This window comes from Chlorocebus sabaeus, chromosome 17 (genome assembly GCF_047675955.1).
Source record: "Chlorocebus sabaeus isolate Y175 chromosome 17, mChlSab1.0.hap1, whole genome shotgun sequence".
Taxonomy (NCBI): domain Eukaryota; kingdom Metazoa; phylum Chordata; class Mammalia; order Primates; family Cercopithecidae; genus Chlorocebus; species Chlorocebus sabaeus.
The window spans coordinates 68,140,404-68,162,010 of record NC_132920.1 but is presented as its reverse complement, the minus strand read 5'-3'; the positions used below and the strand labels follow the sequence as shown (position 1 = coordinate 68,162,010).

The 21,607-nt window shown below is 32.1% G+C and overlaps 1 long non-coding RNA gene across 1 annotated transcript in view; it reads left to right on the top strand.

The window, feature by feature from the left end:
• Window positions 1-7,385: 7,385 nt before the first annotated feature.
• LOC140708951 (uncharacterized) overlaps window positions 7,386-21,607 on the top strand; it is a 127,916-nt gene continuing 113,694 nt past the window's right edge. Inside the window, exons 1-2 of the long non-coding RNA XR_012089263.1 lie at window positions 7,386-7,494; window positions 10,144-10,270. This is a non-coding gene — a long non-coding RNA (uncharacterized lncRNA). The remainder of the gene's footprint in view (window positions 7,495-10,143; window positions 10,271-21,607) is intronic.

The window sequence follows — 21,607 nt, the reverse complement described above, 5'->3', positions numbered from 1 at the left end:
AGGAAGTATGATCACCAATGGAGGCACTGTAAGTGACTGTTTCAGTGTAGCAAGAATAACAGGGAAGAGCAGAGTTGATTTGAGCCCGGTTTTAGATGTGGACAGAATTAGAGGCACTCCTATTTGCCACACATGAAAGTTTGAAACTGTCCATAAGCCCAACATTTTTCAAATTGTGTTCATTAAGTATTTACAGGCTCCTTGTCTAGGCCACAGAATTTATGAACAAATAGGTTTGGAAAATGCTGCATACTATTCTTTCTTCCTGGATATTCAACATGCCTAAAACTTCAAAATACCTTGAGAGGCCTACAGCAATGAAAAGAATTATGTCTGCAATTTCCTAAGCTTATTTATCTATGGAACTTTGTTTCTCTTCCCCAATCCCATTTTGATTTTTCAATTGATATTCTTTGGGACACAATACAAAAGATATTGTTATGAGCTAGACAGAAAGTTGTGAATAGGGCGTTAAATCAATGTACTTAGTGTGTCTCAGAAATCCATTTTGGTTCTCATATTAAATGGGGAGCTTGGTAATACTGGAGACCTGAAACCAGTTAACATGCTATTGTGCCATTCTAAAAAGAAGATTGAAAGTTCCTAAGCAAAGAAATGTAAGTGGAGGGGAAAAAAAGAGACAGGATTTGAGAGATTTTTAAAAGAGAGTATGAGAGGATTTGTGGATAATGAAATAAGAAAGAGTCATTCAGGAACAGGTAATAAAGACCAAATTCCTGCAGAAGAGAACAGGTGATATTTAAATGGGAATACTTACATATCCATATGAGACAATCATAGTCTTGCAAAAGATGCTTTAGTTTGAGTGGAAAGAGACAGATGGCTATTAGTAGTGATCAGTGTTTCCTGATATAAAATAGTGAAAAATGCAAAGCAAATGTTTTAGCTTAAAACGGTATTATTTCCCTCATAAGAACATTTGATTATAATGTAATTCAGTAATAAAAGTATGATTTTTGACATAAATGTGATTTAAAAATGTCTTTGGAACATATGTATTTTGTCAGTGAGGTAGTACTGGTAGTACCAGGATGAGACTGAGAAATTGCATGAACTCTCAGTCTGAACAAAGAATAGATGGCAAAAATGTGATCTGAGAAATAATACGCCAGTGATGGACTAGAAACCAGAAGATGATGGCTTGATATATTTCTGCAGCACGTGTGAGCGTAATAGAGAATGAGGAAGCAAGTCTTTATTAGTAAGTTCTATTTTTAGCACCTTAGTGCTAAATTATATATTTGGTCCAATATTGCAGTATTTGAAGGACAGAGGATCCATAAATCCTAAAATTTTATTATTATTGGATACCCTCCTATTTATTTTTATTTTTTTTAGCATAAAATTCTCTCAATCTGTGTGCCATTACCATAAGTTGTTCATCATTCTCGATGAAAATTAGGTGTTTCTATCACACTAATGAGCTTAGAATTTTGGAGATTAGTGATTGCTGGTAAAAATACAGGTTTTCATAATTTTTGTAATAGACATAATAAGGTAAAACTAACAATTTAATATGTGTCTATTATGCCTTTGAATGGGTCTTACATTTATTAAAATATAGACTGTAGGACTATTTATGTGTCACAATTGAAATAATGTCAGGTTAAGTAAACATTTTCACTGTCTCCAATATTATAAAAATACAAACCTTAGACTATAAACAAAATTTATATTAATATCTACCCTTAATACTTTGAATGTAAAATACCTAATTTCAATCAAATATTTTTAAAACCAAGGACTCAAACATGATAGTATGAACATATTGAGTAAGAATGAGTGTTTCAATATGAATATATTTGGCTATCTAATGAATACATGGCAATGTGTAGCAATGTCTGTGAAATCTTGGGTGCTTTTTTCCATTTTCCTTTCTTGCCTTTCTTTTGATCATAAGGAGAAACAGACAGTTCATGTTACAGAAGTATAGGCCCATCTGCTTCTCATTTTGATTTTCTTTGTTTTTAAAGTCTAAACTAATTTTTAGACTAATTGTAAAGCTGATCAAAAATAACTTTAATTTTTAAATTTGGTGCGAAAAAACAGCCAAAAATTCTGGTCTCAACTTACATATTTTTGTGAAAGTATCTGATATTTCATCATCAATTTGTTTCAATATACTATTAATATATGTCACATTAATAGGTATTCACATAAATTTCTTAATGATGTGAACCTAATTTTATCTTCAAATAAACATTACTATCATCTATAAATAGATTCCATCTATCCCAATAATAAAATTAACTATGTATACACATTTTTCATTGGTTTTTGTTCATTTGTTTACTTTTCCTTTATTGACTGATTATTTAGCAGAATGGTGTCTACTGGTAAAAGAGTGCTAAATTAATTGTTTTTATGTTGAGGGATTCAGCTGTAAAAAAAACTAAAATTGCCATTATTAATTTAATAAATATGCTTACGTTATTCAGTTGTGTCATAATGAACAGTTATAAATGGCATTAAATAAATCAAAATAGCATTTTGATTTCTGTCATGCACTGTCCTTGTTTATATGATTTAAGTATATTACTTCCATTGAGATTGGGGGGTTCTGTGGGAAAGACTTCGGAGAGTAACTCTGAAAAACTCTAAATAAATTTTTTTATTTTATTAAAAAAAAGAAAAAGAAAAATGAAATAACCAGCAGAATCTATTTTCTTAACTACTCCATCAGTGAAATAAGGACCAAGTGCTATATATGTAAAGCAAAAAACAAACCAAAAAAAAAAAAAAAAAAAAAACCACACACATCAGATGACTCATAGCATCCATGATTGTGATGACTGAAAATATTTCAAGGGAAGCACTTGTGAGTGCTAGTCCGTATTATCAACAGTTCTCAGGGAAAGGATTCTTCCTCAGCACCATGACTTGATTCATACTGTATTTTGGAGAATGGCGAGAGAAACGTGTAGCATAGAAGATGCTTTTCTGTAGGTTTTAAAGAGGAAATAAATTAGTTCAGTAGATTTGCAGGAGAGTGGGAGAAACTAAAACATAAATCACAATTACAATATTCCTTCATATTTTCCATAATGCAAGTAGAAAGGTTTTGTATTCTAAAATCATTCAGAGATTCTTAAAACTCTGTCTCTGAATATGAAGGAAACGTGTTTCTTGGGTATTAAAATTCTTAGCATAACTAGGTAGTAATTGTATTTGTCTTATTTTTCAGATATTCCCAGAAGAACAGGGAAGAGAAAAATGACTGAGTGGGAACATTTAAATACAGTGAATTAATTCATAAGTGATATTGTGGATTATAATGTTACTTTCACAATACGTTGTTATATTCCCATGTAGGGTTTTGTCAAGTATGCAGGTCATTAATGTCTACGTGACTGGTCCTATGGTGGATAAAGCAAATTGGACTCTCAATTAAGTTGGACCTATATTATTTATGGTCACAAATACCAGGCAATTAGGCCATCAATAATTATTTCTTATAGAATTATATGTTTTATAGAATATGTGTATAAAAACCATGTATATAAAATAAAATCATAAACTATGACTTAATTATCTGCTTGACATCTTACTTTGGTGTACTTTACAGTGGTGAGAACTTGTCTGGAATTTGTTGAACAGTCTTTACTTACCAAGCAGCCAGAGAAAAGTTTGGCTCACCTCCAAGCAAGCTGCACAAGCTCAAGCTCATTAAAGGCTCATAAAGATGCTATTAGGTATTACAAAGGATCTGGCCGTGGTCCCCATGGTTCTAGCTGCCACTGGTTTCCCACAGAGCCCTAGTACAATCTGTAGTGTGCCTGGAAGAGCACAGATGGATTCTGTACACTTTGTGGTCTGAATAATCTTCACCTAATGACAACAGATGTGGTAGGTAGAATAATACTCCCTCCCACCAAAAACAACAACAGCAGCAGCGGCAAAAACACATAGATATCTACTTTCTAACCTATGGAACCTGGTAATATATTAATTACAGGGTAAAATGGTATTAAGATTGCCGTTGAAATGAAAGTTGCTAGTCATTTTACCTTAACATAGGGAAGTAATTCTAGATTCTGTCAGTGGACCCAATGTAATTACTAGGATCCATAAAGTAGAAGACAGAATTGAAAGAGAGAACCATACAGTATCATGAAAACTTCTTGGCCTGATGTTACTGACTTTGAAGATGGAGGAAGGGGGCCATGAGTCAGCTAAGGAAAGAAGGTGGCCCTATACAAGCTGGAAAAGGCAAGAAAACAGTTCTTGTCTAATGGAGTAAATCCCATGACATAAATGGATGTGTGAGTTTCCCTGCCAATCAGCAGATTGGCATATACTTGGTACCTCATTCTTCGTAGCAACCACCAGAATAGTGTTACAGAGAACTGCGTTGGAAATTTCCTAATCCGTATGCTTCATTTTGAGGCTGCTATATCACCGCTGATGTTGTTTCCAGTCCTTGACTGATCTCTGAAGCTTATAATTTGAAAAACTATTATAGCAAGAGTAGTATGTGGTCAATCTCATGTTTGTTTGATTAAAATATTGTAGAGACCAATATGCAGGAGCTAGCAAAGTAGTAATCATCTATTCTGAGGTCAAGCAGGACAACTGCTCTTCCTAAGAATGTTTCATCTTCCCTTGAGAGAAGTTCTGGCAAGGTAGGTGGTTGGCAACAGTGACTCTTATATGGTGATCCTGAAATCTGTCTCTAATTTCTGCTCTCCTTTATTTTATCAGTGAGACAATGTTGAAATTTTATATTTCATAAGATTTTAAGGATGTTAACACTTGTGAAACTAAATGTATTCACAACACAGTTTTGGTTTATGAGTTTGAATTCACACTCTTGAACATAAGATCTAATCCTAATGTACAGTCTTTCTACTCTTAAAATTGGAAGGAGCATAACATGTTCCAAATTGCAAATAACATACATTACAAATTACATGTATTACAAACATAAATAATTTTTCAATTTAAACATGTCTCCAGAGCATTTTTTATGGTTTCCCTATTCTTCTTTCAATATAATGTGCCTTGGTGATAAAATAGAGAAGTATCTACATAAATGTAAAGGAAAATTAATCCATATGGCTATGATAATATAGATTATTGTCATAATATTTTGACTATAACAGGCAATTTCTAGAAATTAAAAAAGATTTTATTTAAACACAATAATTTTTATAATTCACATCTTGATTTTCAGTAAATTATTGTTTCTCAATGGATAATTTGATAAATATCAATATCTCATAGCAATGGCAGATTGTAGTTATTATATAAAAGCAGTCTTTTTGAAATATTTATCATCTCCTGATATTTAGGCTTAACTACTCCCATAAGGCTGCATACCTATTAACACTTTATAAAGGATAAATGAAATTGTAAATGCTTGCAGTATGATTTTTTTCTTAATTAATATCATTAAGTGATACAAAGCCTGGAGAGTGAAGTATATCTTACCAATTCATGAGACAGTGTTCTCTATTTGCTACTTCTAGTATGTGTTTAGATGTCATTTCTACCAGAATTGAAAATACTGAAGGGCTGTTACTAGAAGGGGGTGTTTTGATTAGTAAAGATCACGTGTCTCTGGTTTTCACGGAACACTCAAATGATGAGGCTGTTTTATGGAGGAGGCAGATTGGATGCCGCAGACTTCTCAACAGTCTGAAAAGCCCTGTTGGGCAGTCATTCCTTACATCTGGAGATGACAGAAACTATTTTTTTCTGGTCTTAGATAGCGCCTTCTGGTATCTGTGCACACACATGGAACAGAGATCCTGTCACCCTGAAAAATCCCATCTCCCTGCACTCCAATCTCTTCAATGCACATTTATTTTCTTGAGTATTTTTCTTAAATCCTCATGGACTTGAAAGCATTACTAGGATTGAGTTTCTTAAGGTCCAGGATATAAATATAGAGTAATGCAAAAGCAAATTTTATTCTATCCTAACTGTTCATACTCCTTAATTTGTTGACGTGTTTTCATTTGTTTTCAACCTTTAAAATCAAACTGCGGCTAGAAGCATACAAACACATTGCAAACATTAAGATATTAGCTAGTTCTTGCTCCTTTACACACTGCAGATTATGAGAAATTTATTTCATAATGGTAAAGGTTAAAATTGAAATGTCTCACATTATTCCACAAATGACACAATATGGCAAAATTATTATTCTATAAATGTTATTATATTAAAACGAATTCTTTTAAAAGGTAATCTTCAACTTTTACAAGTTATTTAGAGTTTTTAGGGACACTAGAGGATGTTAAAATATAGTTCCCTAATACCGGAAGAGTACATTGCACTATAACTTTCTTGAGGCGAGAGTACAGTGTGGAATGCAAATCAATACAAATTTAGTTTAAAAGGCTTATTTTCAGAATTTCGTCAATTTTCTATTTTCATAGAAAGAAACAACTGAATGGAACAGTAGAAAACCCTATTATGTTCATTTCATAATTATTAAACAATTAAAAGAAGTCATTGGTATTTTCTTTTACAGTTGAGGAAACCATGGTTCAGACAGGTAAAATCTCACAAAATCATATCGTTTGAACTTACTGAATTCTGTATTTCAAAGACTACCAGTTACATCTCGCTTTAATGAAAACAATGATGAGACGAAATGAAAGTCCAGGGACTTTCATAGTATCAGTAAGATGTCATGCTTCCAGATTGCTTTCCTATGTAAAATATGCACTTTCAAAAGGCTTTCAATTCTTACTAGCAGAAACTCCTTTTTAAAAATCCTACTAATTAGTCATAAATTCTCTGTCTAGATCAATATCCAGTAACAAACGTGCACATGTACCCCCTGAATTTATAAGTATATATATATCTATGTGTGTATGTGTGTGTGTATATATGTATATATATAATCTTACTAATTAATGTATTACTTATCTCACTCCTGTCCTGTGACATTTCTCCCACTCCCACATACCAAGATATATTATTCTAGCATTTCTGTGACTTTCCCCTTCTCTGAAAATATCTTTATTAAAAAATAGAATATTTTCTTGTTTGCAAAAGTGTTATTTTTTAGATTCTGCAATTGTCTTTTTTTCTATTTTCTGAGCTCTACGCGCTCTCTTTGTTTCTAGGATGGCACATCTCAGTATCTGTTGAGTTAAGATCATGATGGGTTTAAGGAATAGCCTTCTGTTTTGTAGCCACTCCATGGTCTTCTTGGGGCCTGCCAACCCGTGGATAACAGAAATCTTCATACATGTAGCTGGTTTAAAGGGACTTCCAATGATGAATACTTCTGTTTAAGTAGACGGTTCTGAATTATCAGTAGATAAGACCAGTATAACTGTTAGAATCTTTGGTAGCACAACTGATTACCTACGTGGACTTTAGTTTCTGACAGAGCCCTGAGCAGCTGCTCACAAGGGAAAGCGTATGTAGACTGAAGCTATGCAGAGTGAAGTCTCGACAGCTGAAGCTTACTTGGGAACCAAATGTGCCCTAAATTAAGATAATTTATGAAATGTTGTAAGCCTGTAACATTCTTCATGGAAGCCAGTTGGGGAATGGAAAGTTTTGAGATAAAAAGAGGTAATCCAATAAATATATTCCAGTTGAGGCAGAAAATATGAAAATAGGATTTTCCTATCTTATTTACTGTTTTTTCTCCTACTCTAAGGTTTATTTTTTTAAATAAACATTTATGCAAATGTAGTATCAGCTATGAGAAGAATCAAAAAGTATTTGTTCAGATGCACTATACAACCAATAGGGTTTTATATTTGTTCAGATGCATCTATAAAACCAATATAATTTTTCCCTTAGTAACGTTAAGCTCATGTTCATAAATTTATTCATGCATTTGAGACTGTTAGATGTATTCTCAGCATTCAAATTTGTTCAGTGATGTCTTGAATTATACTAAAAGTTAAAGCCCATACAAGATTAAGAAATTGGCAAGAAAAGAAAAGACAATATAACCTGAATTCTTGAAATGTTAATCACATTGTAACTTTATCATCTTAAGCGCCTATTTCCACGTAATATTTATAAATAACATAAACAATATTTTAGATATAATAAAATTATTAACAATTAAGAATTACATATTTTATCATTTACAATTCAATTAGGAAAAATGTGTTTATAATAATCTCAGATTAAGAAAAAATATCAGTATTCAGATTTTGGTTTCTACCTTTGTGGTGATAAAATATACATTTACATTATACTTTATGCTGATACATTGAAACTCTTTAATTGCTGATACTACACAATCGTGAACTGAAAACATGTATTTGCTTAATGATAAAATTACATATTTAAAAATAATTACAGTTGTTATTTAATTATCCCATACCTGGTATATGACCATTGATTCACCCTAAACTTGTACACTTCAAATATCTCTTTTTATATGCTGTATTTGTAGAATAATGAATAAACAATATTTTAGATAGCTTTGTTAAACATGAATTCTACTTTCCTATATTTGCTCAATATCAAAACATTCTGCAAATATATGATAAAGGGTTGGTATCCAAGACAACAAATTGCCTGAAGAAACCATTTTAGATGTTAGGACTGCTATAAACTGAATTGTATTTCCCCAAATTCATATGTTGAAGCCCTAACCCCCATTGTGATGATATTTCGTGATGAGGTCCTTTGGAGGTAATTAGGTTTAGCTAAGATTATAAGGGTGAGGAATTAATGATGAGATTGACATCCTATAAAAAGAGATCAGAGAGTTTGCTTTCCCTAGTTTCCTCTTTCTCAGCACCCTTACAAAGAAGTCATGTGAACATAGCAAGATGGTGGCCATCTGCATGCCAGGAAAAGTCTTTACCAGACAGCAACCATAATGGCACAATAATCTCAGGCTTCCAGCCTCTGAAACGCTTAGAAAATACATTCCTGGTATAAGCCACAAAATCTATGGTATTTTGCAATGGTAGACTAAAACAAAACCTTTTTCATAATTAAGAAGCCTTCTTCTATTAAAGAATCATGTTGCAAACCTTCTATATTCCCAGTGATAAATATGTATTATGTTTCCTGTGAATAATGATGTGGGATTTTGATAATGGAAAAATTATATAATGCATATTTTTATATATGAAACTCTGCTCTAGGAGACTAAATGCATAGAAACTTCATGTATGTATTTTTTTCTAAATGTGTAACAGCTGGAAAATGATTAAATAAATTACAGTTCGTTGATACACTAAAAAATATTTCATTACTAGGCATAAAAATATTTGTATGGCTATTAATTACCTAGGAAATTCTTACCATGTAATATTCACTGAGAAAATAAACAACATGTGATTTGCTATTATTCATGTCAAGAATATAGTATGGACTGCTCTTTTGTGGGTATGTGGAGATTGTATATACAGAGATTCTGTTTTTCTTTAATGGGTGAGTCACATTTCATCTTATCCAACTACTCCTGTTTTGATGGATATTCAGTCTATTTCCAAATGGCCCACTATAATATTGCTTATACAATAATCCTTGTGTAGATGGCATTACATACTTATATAATTATTTTATTTATTTATTTATTTGTTTATTTATTTTAGATACAATTCTTGAAGTGGAAGTGTAGGTAAAAATAGGTACATTTTAATTTCCTACAGTGATTTGTAATTCAGATATTCAAGTGTCAACTTTGAAATCATAGTTGTTTTAATTTCATCACAGTCTAAAAAATTTTCATTTACATATGATGTAGGAAACAATGGGTTTTGAATAAAATTGTGAAAGATAATGTTATAGCATTTATTTTATAAAATTTGAACATCATGCAATACATTTAAACATACTGAAAACTTTCTTGAGACTAGATTTTCTTTTCAGTTGTAAAGTAATGGCAAATAATTTGTTTTAAATACAGAAAATTTGAAAAATTAATTCAGCCATATTTTTATTATCTAGAGAAACCACTCACATTTTAATATATGTTCTCCCTGAAAAAAGACTATGTATATGTATAGATATAGCTATTTATCAATTCTATACATTATTTACATGATTGTGTTGTTTCTTTAACTATAAATATTTGCATTTTCTATGTCATCATAAATTCTTCAATAACATGTTTAATTTTCTCTTGAGTATGCCAGTTTTCTTATCCACTCGTTTGTTTATTTGTTTTGTTTTTTGAGACAGGGTTTCCCTCTGTTGCTCCCAGGCTCCAGGCTGGAGTGCAGTGGCATGATCTTAGCTCACTGCAGCCTCCTCTTCCCAGGTTCAAGGGATCCTCCCACCTTTGCCTCCTGAGTAGCTGAGACTACAGGCAAGTGCCACCATGCCCCACTAATTTTTGTACTTTTTGTAGAGATGGGTTTTTGTCACCTTGCCCAGGCTGGTCTTAAACTCCTGGGCTCAAGCGAGCCACTTGCCTTGGCCTCCTTAAGTGCTGGGATTACAGGCGTGAGCCACTGTGCCCGGCCCTCTTCACGAAATTTTTAAACAGCTTTCTAACTCGGTTGTTCTAGGTTAACATCCTAATTGTAATCTCCAGGAATGAAAATTGCACTAAATCCTGTTCAAATACTTTTAAATAGATAAGCCTTCATGTACTGTTGGGATGTCTTGGCTGACTCTCACAGGGTATCTGTTCTCATTGCACTCAATCTTTTTCAGGATCAACTGTCATATTTGTCAATATCTTTTTTTCTTAAAGAAATTTCTTTTCCTTATTTTCATCTTTTCTTCCTGGCTGTTCGTTCTAGATTATTTGCTGGCCCTCTTCCTCTGATTGACCTCCAAATATTGGAAGATTTAAAGGTTCAGTTTTTGGCATTTTTTTGTTAAACTTCCAATAATTTCTCTTTAGGTCCAGTCCCATCTCTAGTTCTATTGTAGTTCCTAAACTTTGGATTCTCATACAGACCTTCCAGTAGACGTTTCCTGAGGATCACAAACTGAGCAGGTTCATACTGTAACTATTAAGACTCAATCTTTCCCATTTTAGCTAATGTCAACACTTCTGCAAAGTTTCCAATCTAAAACCTGGGTGTCATCCCTGATTTTCCACACACCAAGGTCATTGGCACAACTTGTTTGTTTACTTTTAGTTTATATTCAAAATTTCATTACATTAAATGATCTTCACTTCCAACATTCAAGTCCCAGTTAACTTCAATCGACTTCTATTAACCGAAATAATTTATTCCCCTAACCTAGCCCTTTTCTGAAAGAAATAATCTAAAGCAGTACCGAGAATATTTGGTTATATATTTTGCCATCTATGCAATAGAAAATACGCAGAATATTAAACAAAATGCATCTGTCATTTTCTTGCTACCATGACACTGGTTGAGAATGTGATTATCTTACACTATCTTGGTGTGTCTCCAAATATTAAACCACTGGGCTTACTACTAGGTGCTAGATAAATATATATTTTGTGCTGGCACAGAGTAGGAACTAAATAACAATTGCTTTCAAATGGGTAATGAAAAGACCCCATTAATTGATTATCAGGAGCAAAAGCATCATCTGAAATAATTATTTAAACACAAATTCTCAAGTGATCTTGAAGAATATAGGGTTTTATTTTATTTTCTTTACCAGTAAAGTTGCACTTGTCAGTTCTGGGTTTCTATTATTCTGAGATCTCTTATAATTTGCTGAGAGAACAAGTGAACTGCAATAATTATAATTTTTATATTATATTTATAATATAATAATTATATAATAATTATAAAATATAATTATTATATAATATAATAATTATAAAATATAATGTAATAATTATATTTTTTATAATTGGTGTCACATTTTTGCCTGGTAGACAACTACAATACCAACCAACTACTGAATGAATGATATCACCCCTTTGCTTTTTAGAACTGTGAGGATAACCTCTGTATTTTCATATGCCAAATATATGTTTATGTCATATTTTGGTGTCATGTACCACTGTGTTGGATATTATTTTTAATGTGGCTGATTGAAATGTCAGATTTATTTGCTTTCCTTTTCATTATATACGGAAAAATTGTCACAGTGGAGTGAAGATTATCACCGATCACTGCCTTTACCAATTTTCTTAAAAATGGAAATATAAAATCAACACAGAATTCTGGAAAATAAGATATATTTTGATTATTGATTTTAACTTTTAAGCTTTTATTGAAGTATGATACATATATACATTCACATATGAGTTTATTTAACATTCACAGTCAGTTTTTACAGATTTTTATATAAAAAGAGTTTAGATGCAAGATCTTGATGCAAAAGGTATCAAGATCACAAAATAGAATATTACCATCACATTATAAGATCTCACTTTCCCATGACTCTCCTAGTTATTAATCCCCTCCCACAGTTAATAGGTATTAACCCACAGGTTAACCGCTCTTTTGACTTTAAGCAAAATAGATTCATTTTGTTTGTTTTAGAAGTTTACACAAGTGAAATTATATATTATGTATTCTTGTATATATATTTTTCCACTAAATATTATGTGAATGATTATCTTTATTGTTGCAGAAACTTGAAGATTATTTATTGTCATTGCTATATAGTATGTCATTGTTTGTATATAGTGTATCTTATTTTTCCATTCTACTGTTGACATATACTGGAGAAATTTCTAGTTTTTGTCTATTATAAATAGTTCTACTGTGAACACATATGTACTTCTTTAAGGTGTACATACTAAAGTATTTTTTAATAGCATATGCATATGTTTAACTTTAGTATACACATTTAAACACCTTGTATACAGGTTGCACCATGTTTTTCACCTAAAAGTAGTGTATGAGAGTTCTGGTTTCTCTCCATCTTTGCTAACACTTGTTATTACATTATTATTATTATTATTATTATTATTATTATTATTATTTACACTTTAGCTATCCTGCAGAGTGTAGCAGAATGAAGATGCATTGTAATTCTAATTTGTATTTATCTTATGATTAATAAAGTAAATAAAACACTTTTTTACATACTTACTGGCCATTTGGGTATTCTTTTTGTGAAGTGTCCATTCAAATTTCTATCCACATTTTAGCTTTTTACAAACCTATTTAATATATGAAAAGAACATTAGCTTTGATATCCTTTTCATTTATTAAATAGATTTGTAAAAGCTCTTTAGCTTTTATTGTTTTTTTCATTACAAATATTTTCCCCAACCTGTGAGTTTCATTTTTTTTAGATCTATTGATGATATATTTTGATAGATAGAATTTCTTAGTTAAAATAGAATAACTTCATAGATATTTTTAGGCATTGTGGTTAGTGTGAACACTAATTTCCAAAAGCTGCATCTTAAATATTTTGAAATCTGTCTTTATGAAAGTAAGAAGCATTTGGAAATAAAGGTCTACTTTATACCCTGAATCTTCATGCCTGTAATCCCAGCTACTCAAGAGGCTGAGACAAGAGAATTGCTTGAATCCAGGAGGTGAAGGTTGCAGTGAGCTGAGATCACACCACTGCATTCCAGCCTGGGGGAAAGAGTGAGATTCCAGAAAAAAAAAAAAAAGAAAAGAAAAGAAAAGAAAAGAAAGAAAAGAAAAGAATGACCTCAGGCAAGATCAATTCATTTCCCCTTGCCTCAATTTCCTCACTGTCAGATAGGGAAAAAGGAAATAATGACTTTATTGAATTAAATTAAAGAATAAAATAAGATATACGATGATGGTGAAATTTCATTATAAAAACCAAAGCCCAAGACAAATATAATGATAAAGAGAACTGTGTGATTTTCCATCTTTGGCACAATAGACTGCATACTAAAATTTATGCCATGGCCATTAATCAATGTTCAGGTTGCAATATCTCTAACATTAATAATTGGAATAAAGTCCCATTAATTACCATACCTTAGTTATTTTCTATATAATGCCAATAAATTTAAATTTTATAGCAGTCACACAGTTCTTATTTGGGGCCCACCATTTAAAATCAAGTGTCCTACAGTACATCAGTTATATTACCTATACACGATAAAGCAATGCAACCATGAAGTATTTTCATTTTAAGAAATTATTTTTCAAATATTTTAATAGAACATACATAAATCAATAAGATTTGCCTGTTTGTGCTTATGATTAACATTTATTGAAAATGTAAGTTGTTATCGGTTAGGATAATCTTGATTATGCTTCATAAAAAATAACTGAGGCCTTTTTGTGGAACAAAACATCTAAGTTATTTTTGATCAACAAAACTAAGAGCTGTTTCATTAAGAAACAAATAATAAACAAAATTCACCAATCATTAGCTAGAGTAAGAAAGAAAAGAGAGAGGACTTAAAATCAGAAATGAAAGAGGAGACATTACAATTGTAGCACCCAAATACAAAGGATCAGAGGAGACTACTATGCACAATTATATGCCAACAAATTAGAGAACCTAGAATAAATAGATAACTTCCTAGACACATACAACTACCAAGACTGAATCATGTAGAAACACCAAAGTACGATTGAACCTGTGATAAAAAGTCTCTCATCAAAGAAAAGGCCAGGACCTCATGGCTTCTCATGTTCTATCAAACATTTTAAAAAGTAGAACCAATTATTTACAAATTCTTCTAAAAACGTCAGACTCTTTTTATGAGACCAGCGCATGCTGATACTAAAGGAAAACAAGAAAGCTATAAGAAAAAAAAAATACAGGCAATATTCTTGATGAACATAGATGCAAAATTCTCAACAGAATACCAGCAAACTAAATTAAAAAAATAAATAAAAGGATCATTGACTATGATCAAATGGAATTTATCCCTGGGCTGCAAGAATGGTTTAATATACACATATCAATAAATGTGATACATCACATTAACAGAATAAAAGACAAAAACAATATGATCACCTCATTACATGTAGAAAAAAACATTTGACAATATTCTACATACTTTTAGGAAGAAAACTCTCTACAAATTAGCTGTAGAAGGAATGTATCTCAACAAAATAAAGACTATAGATCATAAGCCCACAGCTAACATTATGCTCAATGATGTAAAATTGAGAGCCTTCCTCCAAAATCTGAAACAAAACAAGTACGCCCACTCTCGATATTTCTATTCAACGCAGTATTGCAAGTCCTTGACGGAGCATTTAGGCAAGAGAAGGAAATAAAATGCATCAAAACGCCAAAGAAAAACCTGAAATAGTTGTTGTTTTCTGATAACATGATCTTATACATAGAAAACTCTAAAGATCCCACCAAAAAAACATTAGAACTAACAAATAAATATGATGTTACAATCTCGACTTTGAATTACTAAATATTGTCAACACACAAAAACATGGAGCATTTTTATACAATAATAACTAAATTTGTAAAAAAGAGAGCAATCCCATTTATAATAATTATAAAAATGGAACACTTAGGAATAAATATAACCAAGCAGAGTAAGAGACTTGTATAGTGAAAACTATAAAACATTAATGAAGAAATTGAAGAAGATATAAATAAATGTAAAGACATCATATGTTCATGAATAGGAAGAATAAATATTGTTAAAATGTCCATATTACCCAAAGTGAACCACAGATTTGGTGTAACTCTTATCAAAAGTCCCACAACATTTTTTAAAAATAAAAATAGAAAAGGCAATTCTAAAATTCCTATGGAATCACATAAACCTCCAGAAAGGATAGTTTCCTCAATAAATGGTGTTGGGAAAACTGGATATTCATATTCAGAAAAATGAAATTGGATTCATTTCATACCAAATACAAACATCAAGTCAAATTGGATTAAGGACTTAGATGTAAGGCCTGAAAGTATAAAACGACTAGAAAAAAATATAAAGGAAAAACTACAAAACATTGGTCTGGGGAATTAATTTGTAGATTTGACCCCTAAAGTGCACACAACAAAATCAAAGATAGACAAATGGGATTTCATCAAAATAAAAAGACTTTGCACAACAGAGATGACAATTAACAGAGTGAAGAGGCAACATTTAGGTTGGGAGAAGCTATCTGCAAGCTATGTATCTAACAAGGGGTATATATCCAAACTATGTTAGTAACTCAAACAAGTCTATATAAAGAAAACAAATAATACAATTAAAAGGAAAGAGGCAAGAGACCTGAATAAACATTTCTCAAAAGAAGACATACATATAGTCAACATACATATGAAATAATGCTCAACGTCACTAATCATTAAGGAAATACAAATTAAAACTACAATGAGTCGTAACCAGAAATCTGCCAGAAGGGCTGTGATCAAAGAAATGAAAGCTAACAAATGCTAGTAAGTCATTATGAAAAACTGTATGGAAGTTCCTCAAGAAATTAAAAATAAAATTACCCTATTATCCTGCTATCCCACTTCTGGATATTTACCACCACAAAATTGAAATCAGTATGTCAAAAAGATGTCTGCATTCTTATGTTTATTGCAGCACTATTCATAAAAGGAAAGTTATGGAATCAGAATCCACCTAACAGTTTATCAACAGATGAATGAATATGCTGGTACACATACACAATGGAATACTATTTAGCCTTTATAAAAATAAATAAAAAAATAATTATGTCATTTTTAATGTCTATTTATTCTATAAAAAGTATTTTATGTCAATTTATTTTATAAATAAAATTCTGCCATTTGCAGCAACTTGAATGGAGTTGTAGGATGTTATGCTTGACAAATTAAGTCTAGCACAAAAGGACAAATTCTCACTTATATGTGGAATTAAAAATAATCAAATTTATAGAAGCAGAGAGTAGGGTGATGATTACGAGAGGCAAGGGAGTGAAGGGAATAGGAAGATGATGGCCAAAGGGTACAAAGCCTTTGTTAGAAGAAATAACAGGTGCTTTTTGCGATTTATCAGCACAATGTGGTAAATACAGTTAATAATAGCATATTGTACATTTAAAAATCACAGAGTAAATTTTAAATGTTCTCACCATAAAAATAAGCATTTGAGATGATATATAATTAGCTTAATTATTCTACATTATCTTCATAAATCATAATGTAACTTTTTACTCAATAAATCTATACAACCATAGTTTGTCAATTTATAAAAAAATTTAAAAGGAAATTCATTAACAAAAAAGTTATTTTTAATTCATGCTATGTATTCATCTCAACTGAGTTGTAGTCTCTAACTCATGTTTTCCTGAATCTAGACTAGAAGATAAACTGCCACCTAGAGCATTGTTTGTTGCTGTGGAAAGATAATAGTGTTCTGAAGAGTCTTCAGAAAAGGTCTATCAAAGATGTGATCTGGGATTTTTTTGTTCACAAGTCATTGATCATTACTAGTAACATGGCCCCACACAACCCAAAGAGCCCAAAGAGGGTAGGGAAGTGTAATCTTATCATAGGACTGAAAGGTGAAGAGCTGGGATATCTGATTTAAAAAAGCAATTGTGATTATTGCTATCCTGTATAAACAATATAAGTTTCTTTTTTAAATTAATTAATTTATTATTATTATTATACTTTAAGTTCTAGGGTATATGTGCATAATGTGCAGGTTTGTTACATATGTATACTTGTGCCATGTTGGTGTGCTGCCCCCATCAACTCGTCAGCACCCATCAACTTGTCATTTACATCAGGTATAACTCCCAATGCAATCCCTGCCCCCTCCCCCCTCCCCATGATAGGCCCCGGTGTGTGATGTTCCCCTTCCCGAGTCCAAGTGATCTCATTGTTCAGTTCCCACCTATGAGTGAGAACATGTGGTGTTTGGTTTTCTGTTCTTGTGATAGTTTGCCAAGAATGATGGTTTCCAGCTGCATCCATGTCCCTACAAAGGACACAAACTCATCCTTTTTTATGGCTGCATAGTATTCCATGGTGTATATGTGCCACATTTTCTTAATCCAGTCTGTCACTGATGGACACCTGGGTTGATTCCAAGTCTTTCTTATTGTGAATAGTGCCGCAATAAACATACGTGTGCATGTGTCTTTAGAGCAGCATGATTTATAATCCTTTGGGTATATACCCAGTAATGGGATGGCTGGGTCATATGGTACATCTAGTTCTAGATCTTTGAGGAATCGCCATACTGTTTTCCATAATGGTTGAAACAGTTTACAATCCCACCAACAGTGTAAAAGTGTTCCTATTTCTCCACATCCTCTCCAGAACCTGTTGTTTCCTGACTTTTTAATGATTACCATTCTAACTGGTGTGAGATGGTATCTCATTGTGGCAGCAAAAGCCAAAATTGACAAATGGGATCTAATTAAACTAAAGAGCTTCTGCACAGCAAAAGAAACTACCAGCAGAGTGAACAGGCAACCTACAGAATGGGAGAAAATTTTTGCAATCTACTCATCTGACAAAGGGCTAATATCCAGAACCTACAAAGAACTCAAACAAATTTACAAGAAAAAAACAAACAATCCCATCAAAAAGTGGGCAAAGGATATGAACAGACATTTCTCCAAAGAAGACATTCATACAGCCAACAGACACATGAAAAAATGCTCATCATTGCTGGCCATCAGAGAAATGCAAATCAAAACAATATAAGTTTCTAAGGCATACAAAAATAAAATAGCCATGGCTTTTGTCTATACAGTGACAAACATAAAAATACACTCCCCTGAGATGCATGCGGTAAGAGTTGAGTGACTCCACAAAGAAAGCGTAAAAAACTCTGCTTTGATGAGCCTGGAAAAGTTTCAGAAAGAGAGAACTATTAGATCTGGGTCTTGAAGCATAAATAAGAGTTCAACAAGAAAAATAAAATGGGGATGGATAATTGTTAAAAAAAAACAAGGCTTCTGCACAGAAAACAGAACTAATTAATAGGGTAAATAGACAACTTACAAAATGTAAGAAAATCCTCACCAACTACATATCTGACCAAGGAATAATATACAAAATCTACATGGAACACAAGCATATCAGCAAGAATAAAAAACACATAACCCCATTAAAAAGTGAGCAAATAACATGAATAGACATTTCTCAAAGGGAGATAAGCAAATGGCCCACAAACATAAAAAAATGTTCAACATTACTAATCAGGAAAATGCATATCAAAGTCACAATGAAAGCTAGGTGTGGTGGCTCATGACTGTGATCTCAGTACTTTGGAAGACCAAAGTGGGAGAACCACTTAAAGTCAGAAGTTTGAGACCAGCCCGGGACACACAGAAAGACCTTGTCTCTACAAAAAGAAAAAAAAAAAAAAAAAAAGTGGGTGTAGTGGCACGTGCCTGAAATCCCAGCTATTCAAGAGGTTAAAACAGGAGTATCACTTGAGTCCAGGAGTTTGAATGCACAGTGAGCCATGTTTATGCCACTTAACTCCAGCCTGCGCAACAGATAAGACATTGTCTAAAAAAAAAAACTCCAAACAAACAACAACAACAAACAAACAAAAACCCACTAAACTGAAAACTAAAACTAAAAATAAAACACAGTGACATACTACCTGCCCCCAGTCAGAATGGCCATTTTTAAAAGGTCAGGAAATAATATATATTGATTATTGGTGTGAATGTGGTGAAAATGAAACACTTAAACATGCTGGTGGAAATGTAAATGAGCACAACATCTACGGAAAATAGTATAGAAATTTCTCAAGTAACAAAGAGTAAATCCACATTCGATTCAGCTATTCGACTATTGGGTATCTACCCAAAGGAAAAGAAGTAATTATGTCAAACAGACACTTTTACTCATTTATCATAACACAGTTCAAAGTTGCAAAGACATGGAATCAAATTTTCTATCAACAGATGAGTGGATAAAGAAAATGTAGTATATACACAACCCAGAATACTACTACACCATAAAGGAATCACTGAGAAGTAAGAAACAAGGTGAATCCTATAATTGCCTGGCTTAACGTTTTGAGTTTCCATGTGTGACATAGGAATATAGGGGACCCAGAGGAAGACCAATGATCTTCAATGATCTTCTTGTGTGGCAGAACAGGACCTAGGAACATAGGTAGAACAATGCTGCTAAAATATGGATGGCAGGGGTTGTGGGGTGTGAGGAGAAAGAGAGAGAGTGAGTTAATTTTGGAAATCTTCAGATTTTTCATCTGATAATTATATATGTGAGATGTAATGAGAAATTACTCAAGTCTGAGAAGAGAACCACCTGAAAGAATTAGAGAATGAAGAATAACTAATGACTTCACTGGTTAGGGTAGAAAATCTCATAATTTATAGAGCATTGGTTATAATACACATTTTGCCTCTCAGAATGGAAAAAAAAATCATAAATTAAACTCTACTTTAGTACCTCCCAACAAAGTTTAAAAGCAATAACTACAGTCATAAAATTTTTTTTTAAGTAACGTAATTATTTCTAGAACAAAGCTCAAGTGTATTTGTAGAAATAAATATCCAGCACTTGGCAAGTAAAACACACAATGTCTAGCATCTAGTAAAAAATTACCAGACATATAAATAATAGGAAAATAACTCAAAATGAGGCATATAAACAATACATTGAAACTGATCCAAATTTGACACAGATTATAGAATTATTAGGCAAGGACATTTGAACAACCACCGTAACTGCATTCCATATCTTTATAAAGGAGGAAGAAAGTTTGAGTGTTTTAAGCAAATATATATATATATGTATTTGAAATATATATATTTATATATATAAATAAATATATAAATATATATGTATTTGATATAAATATCAAATATATATATTTTTCAAATATATATATTTCAAATGTGCTTCTGTGATCAAATAGCACTGATCTATATAATATACACACACACACATACACACACACACACATATAGAGAACAGATCAGTGGCATTTGGTCACAGGGACACAGCATTAGGGTTGTGAGGAGCAGCAGGAGGAAGTTTATAAAGGGCCATGATAAAACTTTTCAGTGATTATCTTGAAGATGGTAATGATTTAAGAAGTGTATACATATCAAATTTATCAAATTATATTCATTAAAGAGGCAATATTTAGAGTATATTAACTATAAATAAAGTTTAAAATACTGAAGCGGTATATACATTAGGAGAGAAACTAATTTCAAGGATAAGATTTGGTTTTATTTCTAAGATTCTCTTGGAATTGTGTAAATGATGTATAGGGGAAAATGGAGGAGCATAGTTTAGAGAGGAAAGAGAGTTTATTAAATATACTGAGCTAGAGCTAGAGGTTATATGGAATATGCAGGAAGAGATGACTTGTAGGAAGTTTTACAGTATATTTGTAATGCAATATACTATAAAATTATAATAATGTAATATTGTAGTATAAAATGTATTTGGAGGCCAATGCAGTAGCCAGCAGAGAACACCATAGTATTTATGAAGCCATAGTATTTATGAGAGTTATGTGAATCCAACATGAATCAGGAGAAGGACGGCTCTCTGAGCAAATTCCTATGGAAAGGAGAATTACAAAGGAGGATTAGTCAGGAAGATAAGAGACTGTTAAAGAGGCAAAAGAGGGACAGATTAAAGTTAGACCAAGCCCAAAGATAAAACATGCAACTTACTCTCAGGAGATTAAACAAAGTTGAAGGTACATATGAAGAGATGACAAAAAGGAAAATAACGTTTCTCTGAGAATCCAGGAAGTTATGTGTACACACAGATAATTTTTAGACTTAGGGATGTTAAGTTCAAGAAATTCACACCTGATAGTCTAAATTTACTCAGTGTAATTTTAGAAAGCAAG